Source organism: Myodes glareolus, chromosome X (assembly GCF_982192425.1).
Source record: "Myodes glareolus chromosome X, mMyoGla1.1, whole genome shotgun sequence".
In the NCBI taxonomy this organism is placed as follows: Eukaryota; Metazoa; Chordata; class Mammalia; order Rodentia; family Cricetidae; genus Myodes; species Myodes glareolus.
Window position 1 is genome coordinate 54,659,699 of NC_142053.1, and position 12,300 is coordinate 54,671,998.

The following is a 12,300-nucleotide window of genomic DNA, read 5'->3' on the forward strand; positions in this document are numbered from 1 at the left end:
AGACTGTCCTTGAACTCATAGACATCCTCCTGCCTTCACTTCCAGACTGCTGAGATTAAAGATGTGCGCCACTATGTCCAGCCCAGATGTAATAATTTCCAGTTCCATTTACTTTACTGAAAAGCATTACGATTTTATTTTTATTTATAATTGTACAAAATTCTGTGTATACATATCAACTTACATGTGATTTTTTTCCTCATAATCCACTTTTTGTTTCTTTGTCTTTAAACCATGTGGAGGGTTCTATGTGTGGATTTGTGCACATGTTCCTATAGGTATCTGTGGTGGCCAGAGGACTTAGAGCCTGGACCTGAACTTGCAGCTGGCTGTGAGCCAGTCACCCAGTGCGCGTGTGTGCAACTGAACTCTGATCTTCTGGGAGAGTAGTATGTGCTCTTAAATGCTGAACCATCTCTCCAGGCTCCTTTTTCTGTTTATTGAAGCTGGCCGTGTTCATAATATTATACAAAACACTGAGCACAGCATGCCTTACTTCCCAGCATGCCATCTATGTATCATATTTAATAAGTGTCATTCCATGCCTTTAATTAAATGTCAGGAACAAATCATTGAAGACTAGTAACACTGAGAGTGGCAAAACTCACATAAATTTCAAATGAACATAAAAAAATATGTATTCAAATGGATCATAAAATCTACACATTTCTCCTATTCATTTAAATGCTGTCAAGCTTTTTGAGCAGAATGTCTTTGTTGCAAATTACAAAAGACTTCTCCGCCCAGCTTATTCTGAAGTACCAGCTACCTTTACCTGAACAAGGCCTGCATATGAAGAAGATCATAGCAACTTTAAATAGAGCATTAGGTTCCTTTCAAAAACGAGATCTAAGTCCTGTGCTCCCTTCGACATCACATATACTAAAACTGAAGCAACACAGAGAAGATTAACATGGCCACCATGCATAGACACTGTGCAAATTTGCTATGAATTCCTTTTAAAAAAAATTTGAAGCAAATTTTCACTGTGTAGCCCTGACTGTCTTGGAATTAGCTATGTAGAAGCAGGCTGACCTTGACCTCATAGAGATTCACATGAAGTCCTTCTGGATTCTTGTGAAATACAGAGTGAATCCTGACCCTATTATGAGAACAACTAGGAAACTATATGAAAAACAAAAAGTTGTTGAAACTCAAGGAACAAGGAATAGAATCACACTCTTCTCATTCTCTACCAACTTTTTTCTTGTAGAAAATACGAGACAGAACCAAAGTAAGGACCCTGACAGGTCCAGTGACGATGATGAAGACTCTAATAGAGCCCAAGCCTGTGAAGGGAAATCCACCACAGGGCTGAGCAAAGACTGTGGTGACATTCAAGCAGAGAAGAATTGGTCACAGTCAAAGCTATTCTCAAGGAGGAGTAACTGAGACTGAACAGACATGTGGATGTTCAAAAGGCCGACCTCGGCAGACATTGCCTAAAGAATCTACCAGAGGGTCCGGAAGAACTGCCAGGAAAGGGCAGAAACCTCACAACACTTTCCTGTAGATGGTGTCGTGATTCCAGAGAGAACTCTCACGGCTGAAACTCTCCTGCCTTCAAGCAACAGAGTCTCAGTTGTCAGTATGGGGACAGGAAATTTCAAGCAAGCGGTTGCAATGCTGCCCATCCCTGAATTCTCATACACACCCAGAAGGAAGACAGAGGAACCATTGAGGAGAGCTGAAGGAGGAGGAAACAGGGCAAAGGAAAGAGCAGAAGTGGATTTTCTTAAGCAGCTGCTCCCCTGTGAAGCGTCTATGTCACCAGAAATTAATGCTCGCTGACTGCAGACCCACCACAGGGGCTGCAAAACAGCCGCTCTAACTTCAGCCACAGAAGACCGCAGGGTGGGGGAATCATCCTCACCTAAACACGTCCCTAAGTAGCTTCCCTTGGCAGCTGTCAGGTCAGAGAAGACAGAGAAAGGATGCTCCATTCCCAGGTGGATAAAAGTGTTGCTGTTTGTTTGTTCTTAAAGAAGTGGGGTTTTTGTTTGTTTGTTTGTTTGTTTCATTTTTAGCCTATCAAGCTGTAGAATACAACTAAGGAAATCCCTTCTCCAATTTTCTTCAAGATGCTAAACTATCTGACTAGAAAAATTATTTTGGCACATTCAACTTGACCTGCTCTCTTTATTAACTGTGTAGGAAAACATATGTGTCCCCTTACTGGCTGAAGAACTGAAATTGTGATTTTACCTGGACAAAGTTAGTGTGGCATTGAAAAGCAGACGGGACGCATCCATGGACTTCATTCAACATTTTGGCCTTTGGAGAGCACGTTGTGCCTCATGAGCGATCCTCTCTAGCTCTGGAGCTTCCCCGGAGGCCTTGCTTCTGTGTGGACGTCTTTATTCTACCACATTGCTCTGTGTACTTGGAAAATAAGGCAAAACATGGCGACGTAATGCAAAGCTGCGCATCCAACACTTGGCATTCTTACAGAAAAGATTGATGGCGTATTCTCTGCCGAGGAAAGATGTTACAGATGTGAATGAAGTGCAGTGGGTCACGTGGTTGTGTTTCCTGGAATGCAGCGGCTCTGTTGTTCATGGAAGGTACAGCAGTAAACGCTTCTGTGATCTCTGACAACAGCGGTATTGCTGCTGGTAGCCCTGACATACTATGTCCTAACATAGTTCTCATATCATGAAGTCCTACTTCATTAAGACCCACCTAAGTACACTAGATTTTTAGCAGGGATCTTTTAGGGCACCATCTAGACCTGTTTTAGAGAACCAGAGCTGGCTGTCCAGATTAGACAGCACTATTAACCAGCTTTAAGACTGTCGTTGGAATTTTGTATTTTTATTTACAGTAAGGGATTTATACCCTTTCAATACATCTTATCATCAAAATGCTTTGATAAATAAGTGTGAGGTGTGCTTGTTTAGAAGTTAGAAACTAAACACTGGTCCTCTGTTCCACTTGGACTCATTATTGCATCATCTCCTAGCAATATAAATATCCCTCTATATATATATTAATTAATAATAATAATTAATATATATTAATTTTTTTGTTTTGGGTTGGGAAGCAGTGTTGATTTTTTGTTTGTTTTTACCATATGCTTTCTGATGTGATTTGATTTAAAAATAACAAATAATTGCTTTTATATCACATACACACAAAATCCTGTCTTTTAATTAAGGACAATGAAGATAGCTGCCACCTGGTGGTCAAAATAAAAATTGCAGTTCTGAAAGGCTCAGATCCTGAAATGGGGAAAAGGAGGGGCTTAGACTCGTGACTTAAGCCAGATCTTTCTAGAATCCACTGGCAGCGATGCTCTAAACACAAGATTTTCTACAGTCTCTAAGCACCAAACTCGACTTTCACTTCCTACCTGAACCGAAGAGAAAACTGCACGATTATGTTGGAAGAAGTTTGAGACAGACAATACACCCAAAGATAAACTACCAAATTAGTGGTTTTAACCTAAATATTCTTTGTTCAACAAGTCAATATATTATGTACACACTTCCAAAATATAATAGATGTCCATAACTTTTGTCAGTCGGGCTACATTTTTATTTTTACATTTTAAAATCATTTTTACATTTATTATTTATTTACTCTGTGTGTGTGTGTGTGTGTGTGTGTGTGTGTGTGTACAGATATTGATGTGATTGTGCCTCAGCATATGAGTGTAGAGGTCAGAGGACAACTTGCCTGAGTCCCTTCTCTGCTTCCATCCTGTGGGCTGAGGAGGTCTTAGTGCTCACAGGTAAACACTAGAGGGATCTGAAATGCTAAGCACATAGGGTTGTTCCTGCAAAGGAAGGTGTGCACAACCTGTTATCTGCCCAGGACCTGGGAGCTAGGAGAAGCTATGCCAGCCACTGAAGCTGGAATCAGTCAAGGTTTTCCTCTGGGTCCTGGGTTCTGGCATGGGATGCTCCCCCAGGGAAAGCTCAAGTTCTAATAATAAGCTCACTTTTATTCATTTCTTAATTATAACTATAAATACCTTAGAAATGGCCATTTTACTCACTTCCAGGAGCACCCTTCAGTGGAATTAAATGCATTCACATTGTTCCGGAGAGGTATATCAGTAGGGAGGACAGAGCCCTGCATTCAATCCTCACTATCTACATACAAATAAGCACACTCACAGTGTTGTGAAATTGTCACTACCGTTCTTCCCCAGTGCTTATCTTGCATCTCTGGAACTCCATATTCATTAACATCATTTCTTGTTTTCCCTCCCACAGACCCTGACATCCACCATTCTACTTTCCATTTCATTCAAATTTGGCTGAGTACATAACAGAAGTGGAATCACAGTGTGTTTGTCCTTTGCTGTCTTTCTGCTTTCACTTAGCATGTTTTCAAGGGACTTACCTGTGGGTTATAACATTTAGCAAACATTCTTCAATTTTGAAGGCCCAATAACAGTCCATACTGTGGATATTCTGCTTGTCTGTCCACTAACATGGTTGTTTCTGTCATTTGGCTATTGTGGATAATGCTATTATGACCATAGATGGGAAACTACCTCACTTGGATCTCTGCTCTTATTTCTTTCAGTATATATGCCTAGAAGGTGAGTTATTGGATTATGGGTTAGCTCTATGTCTAATTTTTCAAGGGCTGCTATACTGTTTTCTAAAGAGGCTGCCCCATTTGTGTTCACATCAAAAATACAAAAGTATCCCGCTTTCTTCTTATCTCCGCCAATATATTTTGTTTCATTTTTATAATAGCTGTCTTAATGGATGCTATGCATTATGCATCTTAAAGTAAACCTTGGATGCTATGCATTATGCATCTTAAAATAAATCTTGCTAGTTATTTTATACATAAAAGTTTAGCTGGGTGGTGGAGGCGCACACCTTTAATCCCAGTACTCGGGAGGTAGAGGCAGGTGGATCTCTGTGAGTCTGAGACCAGCCTGGTCTACAAGAGCTAGTTCCAGGACAGGCTCCAAAGCTACAGAGAAACCCTGTCTTGAAAAACCAAAAAAAAAAATAGTATTAATATTACTGAAAACCTTAAAACTAGACACGATGTTTCACATCTGTCTTCTCAACACTCGTTAGATAAAGGCAGCAGGACCAGGAGTGCAGGGTGGTCCGTGGCTCCATAGTGGGTTCAAGATCAGTTTGGGCTACATAAAATACTGTGAGAAAGCAATAATTTTAAATAAAATATAGAAATTAGCCAAGCAAGTACTATGGATGGCAGGAAAGCAGTCAAAAGTTGGGGAACAATAGAATATTTGCAAACTATATTGAGTTTCCATTTGCAGTACATTAGGCAAACTGACTTACTAAGAGATAGGTGCGCTAAAGCAATATTTGCACCTGGGCAAGGAGATGCATATCTGTTATCTCAGCATTCAAGATGCGGAGGCAGGAGGGTTCTGATTTCAAGGCCATCTTCAAGAACATAGCTATCTTGGATTACAAGAGACCCTGTATTTAAAACAGAAAGTCCTACTTTGGCTTATAAAGCACCAGTTATTTAATGTCGATGAAAATCTGAGCCATAATGGTAAGTGAAATAGGCAGAATGTGAAAGAGTAAGTATATAATGATTATAATTTTGGATGGTATGTATTTTAGCTAAATGCTTTCCTTTGTGTGTTGGCTGTACTCAGAGAAACACATCTGGAGTGCACACATCTATTTTCAGCGAATACATTTGAATCAGGGAGTGAGAGTCAGGCAGATGAGACACACAAGCTTCAGTTTACACATATAGCTCTTTTTGTCTTCTTGGAAAACTTGTAATTAGGAAAATATATCCAGATAGAAATGTGGAGCTAGGGAGGTGGCTAAGCAGATAAAGAAGATTGCCACCAGGCAGGATGACATGAGGTTGATCTCTGGAACCTTGAGACGTGGGGGGTGGAGGGGAGATGTGGGGTTGGGAGAGATCTATGAGACCACCACGTCCAGCAGAGTAATGGTCTGAGGGAAGTAAGAAGTCAGTTCAGTTCAATACAACTAAGTAACCAGTATTGATTCAAAATACAAGTTCTATAGAATGACTGGCAAAAACAAGGTTACAATAAGGGTCTGGGGGAGGATTCTGCGTGATCTTAGTGACCTAGACAGTGTGAAGGTCACCAGACTATTAGTCAACTCCATTTTCAGCCTTCTGGGCAGATAACAGGTTGTGCATGCCTCCTTTGAAGCACGCAACCCTATGTGCTTAGCCTTTCAAATTCCTCTAGTGTTTACCTGTGAGCACAAAGACCGCCTTGCCTCCTGCACAGCCCAGAGGAGGAAAGGAGAGAAGGGACTCATGCAAGTTGCTCTCTGACCTCTACACTCATACACTGAGGCACAATCACATCAACATCTGTACATGCACACACACACACACACACGCACACACACACACAATCACACACACACACATACACACACACACATTCTCTTCCATCAGTGGCCATCAACTGCCTATAGCTCTTCAACCAAGTGTAAAGCCTTGTGTGCCTTTCTCCCCATTGATTGTTATGATTTTGAGTAGGTAACCACATTATTGAGAGTTTATGGGTACAACATTCTTTTCATGTTCAGAAGACATTATTTCATAGAAGTTCCCCTGGTTGCTCTTGCAACCTTTTAAATTTTGCTTCCAAGATGTTTCCTGAGTCTTGGATGAGGGGTTATGTCATAGATGTCCCATTTAGAAATGAGAACTCCACAGTCACATCACTCTGCATTTTGGCCAGTTGCATATCCCTGTAATAGCCTTAACGTACTACAAAAAGAATCTTCTTTGATGATGGGTGAAAACAGCACTTACACATAAGGATAAGTATTTAGAAGGTGGTTGAAAAGAAAAATGGCAGCAAACTGGAAGTAGTATGTTCTCTTCTAGGATTCATGATTACTCCAGCTACAGATTCTTAAATAGGTTTACAGTATCTAGCATGAGTTACTTCCAATTGAGTGGTCTTTTAGTTCAGGCAGTGAGCTATTGGTTACCCCCAAGATATTAGCACCACTATTGCACCATTGAACATATCTCATTGGACCAGTCACTAACAGGATTTTTAGGTGGGTAGGACTGCTGATAACTTTTCTCCACAAGCAGTTTGCATAGCATGTTTTGACAATAGGAAAGCTAGCCTTCTAGGAGGAGGCTTTATAGTCAGTACCAGCTTGGTTTTCCCAAGCCCTGTGCCCCAACTATGTGCTGTCTTCCACAAAAGTCTTATCTTTAAGTTCTGGCAGGCAACAACCAAGAGCAGTGACAGTAGCCTGTGTCATTTTGGGAGTGTCTTGACTTCTCCTTGCCAACAACTCAAAGGGAAGTATTCCCCACCTGGGGCTGGACTTTTATGGCTTTTGGGGAGAGTATTAGCTCTCAATGTGGGTTAATTCAAATTAAACCATCTTTAGTGCTATTTATTTATCCCACTCATTTTTGAAATGGTTTACTTTCTCCTCCTCCCCACTTAAGTCTCCTCCTTATTTTCCCCTTTTCCTATTATAGCACTTATGTTTTATTAGCATCTTCTTTAGAGCTCTTTTTGTTCTCCTCCTGAATGTTTACTTTCTACTCTCGATGTGTAGCTACAGTTCTATTGCTGTGACGAGACACCAAGACCATGGGGCTGACTTACAGTTTCAAGGTTTAGTCCATTATCGTCCCAGTGGGAAGTATGGCAGCCTAAAGGCAGACATGGTGCTGGAGAAGGAACTGGGAGTACATCTGGATTGGCAGGCAGCGGGAAGAGAGAGAAGAGAGAATCACCGGGGCTGGTTTGAGCTTTTGAAACCTCAAAGCCCACCCCTAATGACACACTTAATGACTCCAACAAGGCCACATCTATTCTAACAAGGCCACACCTCCTAATAGTGTGACTCCTTGATGTGATGATGAAGCACTCAAATCTATGAGCCTAAGGGGGGGGAGGCTTTCTTATCAAACCACCACACCTGGTTTCTATGGTCTGTTTGTTATTCATATCAGTAATTTTTAAATTGTCTCTATTTTTATTATATGTATATGGATGTTTTGTCTGCATGTGTGTCTATGCACCATGTCCATGCAGTGCCCATAAAAGGTGTCAGGTCCCCTGGGACTGGAGTTATAGATAGTTGGTGCTGGGAGTCAAATCCAGGTCCTCCAGAAGTGCAGCTAGTGATTTTAACCATTGAGTCATCTCCTCAGCCCCCACATCAGTGATTTTTATACTGTGGTTCTGGGTCCATATGTATGTCCCTGGGTCTCACCAAGGTCATCTGAATCAGAAGCTCTAAGGGTAAGGGCCAGCAATTGCTGCTTCCATGCTCTACAAATGCCTTGTGCTGAAGTTTCAGCTCTTCCATTCCAGTTGATTAATGGCTGGTAGAGTCTTATATGTTGTACTCTCCTGAGCTTCAGTCTCCTTGGCAGAACCACTAAACTCCCCTCCTCACTAAAGTGACTTGAATGAAGAAAAAAAAAAGCTAAATAAATCCTCTAGGTTTGTTTTCTTTCAGTTAACTGTTTTTCATTGATTTTTAGGAATCACTAATTCTGGGGAGGTAGAGATGGCTCAGCGGTTAAGAGCACTGGCTGCTCTTCTAAAGGGCCTGAGTTTGATTCCCAGCAACCACAGTGGCTCAATCACTGTTGGGGGTCCAGTGACAACCCGAACCATAAATTATTTCTCTTGACCAGACCCCAACATAAACTATCTCTCTCTTGACCAGCATGGAGGCATGGGTATAAAGATACAGCTCACATTTATCGCGAGGGAGATTCTCCATGATCCCTCATGAAATCCTGAGTTCACATGCTGAAGAATTTCTCTCGTTTATTTTTCAAAACAGCTTTTATACCAAGACAGAAACTGAGGGGGAAAATCATTAGCATTCTGTTTCCTAGGTAACCAGATGGCTGCCTTTTAGTCACGTCCACATCTACCTGTGTTTGCTGTCACGTCTTCCCGGTCAGTATGCTAGCTCTGTCACGTAGGCTGAATTAGCATCGCTTTTCAGGCATCCTCCAAATTACAGAGAAGGAGCAGAGCAACATCCTCACCTTTTGTTAAGTTACAGACAGCCTGTCTGAAAGGTCACGTGACCACTTCAGGTGTGGCCTATGGCTTAGCAGCCTGGCTGCCATACCATATAGAAATATGGGCCTACAAATCACCTATGACTGCAGTTCCAGGAAATCCAGCACACCCTCTTCTGGCCTCCTTAGGCACTTTAAGCATGAGGTGCACAGACAAATATACAGGAAAAACATCAATATACTTTTTTTTAAAAAAGTCAAATAAAACATTTTTTTGAAAACTGCCTTGGGCTGGAGCATTAAAAAAAAAAATTGTCTCAGGCTGGAGAGATGGCTCGGCCATTAAAAGCTAGGCTCACAACAAAAAAATTTAAAAAATGAAAACTTTCTTATAATAATATCGCTAATTCTGGGCAGCAGACGAGATGGTTCATTAGGTAAAAGAGCTTGCTGCTGCCAAGCCAGAGTTTGATTCCTGAGTACCACACGGTAGAAGGGAAGAATTGACTCTTGCAAGTTGTCCTCTGGCCCCCACATGCATGTCATGGCATGCACATACACACACACACACACACACACACACACACACACAGAGAGAGAGAGAGAGAGAGAGAGAGAGAGAGAGAGAGAGAGAATAAATGAATAAATAAAGGTTAAGATTGTTAGGAATATTTCCTAACACGAGCTCTCTGCCGATGCAAAAAATTCCTAATCAAGCCAAATCAAAATAAGTCAAATTAAGAAATATCCAGGTTTAATGGGAGATATGCTCTGCGCTCTCTGGTGGCCCTGAGGGGAAACCGGGAAGCTGCAAACTCTGGGAGGAAGAAAGGGAGACCATGTGTTTCTCTTCTTGGGGGGAGGGATCACTTAAATACCCTGAGGAAAGTGGTCCTGACCCCACCCTAAGGGAGGGATAAGGACCTGGCATGCTGGGATTTGGAGTCCAGACCAGGCCTGGGGGCTGGGATAGATGCGAGGGACAGGGGCCCTATGCTCCCAACTTGACATTCTAGGCTCTTTGGATATAGGGGTGACAGAAAATTGGAATGGTAATTATGACAAACACTTAGGCTCTCTTTGGGAACAAAGGGCGTAGACTCAAATCTGGCTGCTTCCTGCAGGCATGGGGCGGCGTGGGGAAGGGGAGAGCCAGGTGTCCACGTTTAGCCAGAGGTGTGACTGGAAAGGCATTCCATGAACTGTCATCCCGGAGAAGGCAGACATCTGTTCCTTGAGGGGGATGAGAAGGCAGGTGTCTAGGGAAAAAGTTGTTATTGCTAAAGAAAGATGAGTCTGCCAGAATGAGGCGCAGGTAGGCCCTTCATTATGGCATCCTGGAAAACTGGAGGGTGGAACGTCCGCTGGACAGACCAAGTGTCTTGAATACATAAGAAATAAAATCTTCTAAAAAAAGATAGCACTAATTCTAAACATCAGAAGCATTGGTTATGATAGAAACAGTTTCCCAGATTACTTTGCAAGCCACTTTTCTAGAAACTCTTGACTCTTCGCTTGGACCTGCACTCAGATTGGACTGGTGACCTTTGGTATCAAGAACCTCAAATACTCCACCCTCAGATCATGCTAACTCTGTCATTTTCTCAACGAGCATCCTGTGAGGTATCATGATGACTGATTATAAATGTTCAGACCCCTGATGACTTTGTTTCTGATTACTTTTCCCTCACACCTTAAATCAGCTCAATCCCTTTTCCCATAAGTGTCCCTAAACTGAATCCTAGGGGAGGCAGAACTGAGAGGTATAGGTCTATTCTTTCACCCTTGAGTGTCCTGAGAACTCTGTTTTTTGGGGGGAAAAAACATCTGAGTGATTGCTACAATGCGAGGCGGCCAAACAGGCCTGTTGTAATAGCAGTGTGGGGAGTAAACAGGAAATCCTGTGCAGATGCTATCTGGAGATAAAGCAGCGCTATGAGATTAATTACTTCCGGGCTTCAGAAGAGAATAGAAAAAAATTTATTTGATTTCCCATTCCTAAAACGTGCTTTCCTGTCCTTCTTTATCTTCTACACAGTGGGAATGGGAAAACGTTACGAGCAAATCTGCAGAGAATGCCTGGCAGCCAGCAGGACTTGAACAACGGCTAGCCTCACCCAAGCTGCTCCCTCCCCCACAGAAAGGATGTGACTCCCAGGAGCCAGTGAGGGATGGCTCAGCATGGAAGGCTGGTGCTGTAGCCTGGCAACCCAAATTCAATCCCCGGAAGTGACGCAAAGACAGAAAGCGCTCCAACTCCACAACGTTGTCCCCTGACCTCCACATGCACAATGAGTATGCACATAAACGTGTGTGCACACTAAAAATAAATTTTAAAATGTTAAATACATGACATTGGCATAAACTGCAAGTAATCACTACTGTAGCTTTTGGAAATAGAGGTAAGAAATGAAATGTACAAACAGTCGCATAATGTTTTCTCCCTGAAGGAGACGGTGCTCCAGTTTCCCTGAGTCCAAGGGTTCACCTGGCCTTGTCCGGTTAGTTTACAGCTTGGCATTGGAGAGCAATCATTTCACCTATACATTCCCAGTCAGATAGCCTGCTGATCAGGGCAGTACTGGTCAATCTGCCCCCGGTGTAACGAAACATTGTTTCATGACCAGAATGATGCCTGCAACTGACCAGGCATCTCTCTGTCCACAGAATGACCAGGACCAGTCCCTGGAAGGCCACTACTCTCCTTATGCCAGGGCTGTAATCACAATTTCTGGTCAATGGGAATAAGCAGCTTCTGACCCTGCCAGTGTGCCAAGTCCTGTTCTGTGTTTAAGAAACGTGAAGGAAGAAAATAAAGCTCTTGCTCTTCACACACCAAGGCCCAACATTCTTAGACTATGAGGAAGAAACATCATAAACAATGAAATGTCATATGACTATAATGTCAGTTAGTGATAAGTGTTACGGTTATGATGTGGGAGTTTTTGCAGATATGGGGGTTATTACTCTACCAACACTTTGGGAAATGGTTGCTTCTAGTTCTGGAGTATTTAATGTGCAAAATCAATTTAAAATATCTTGTTACCCAATTTACTAAAGAATTTGTCAAAAACTATTTCAGAGGGAAAATGAAAGGATATTAAGGTCATGGCAAAAGGACATGACTAAAAACTTAAAGACGCTTTTACTGACCAAAGACAATGCTTGTCGCTTTTGCGCGCACGCGGGCGTGTGTGTGTGTGTGTGTGTGTGTGTGAACTTCACACAGAAATATTGAATCTGTCTGCATCTGTCTGCATCTCTCCTACCACTCTCTCCATCCTTCCAACTCCTCCTGTGTCCCATCCTTTCCTCTCAAATTCGTAATCT

General features: G+C 42.2%; 1 non-coding gene and 1 pseudogene across 1 annotated transcript; both read left to right on the forward strand.

Moving 5' to 3' along the window:
- The first annotated feature begins 858 nt into the window (after positions 1 to 858).
- On the forward strand, positions 859 to 961 carry LOC146889191 (U6 spliceosomal RNA). Its single transcript, XR_015000501.1, has one exon. It is a non-coding gene; the product is annotated as a U6 spliceosomal RNA (small nuclear RNA).
- A 95-nt stretch (positions 962 to 1,056) lies between these two features.
- On the forward strand, positions 1,057 to 2,101 carry LOC125389267 (lamina-associated polypeptide 2 pseudogene; annotated as a pseudogene).
- The last annotated feature ends 10,199 nt before the right edge of the window (positions 2,102 to 12,300 follow it).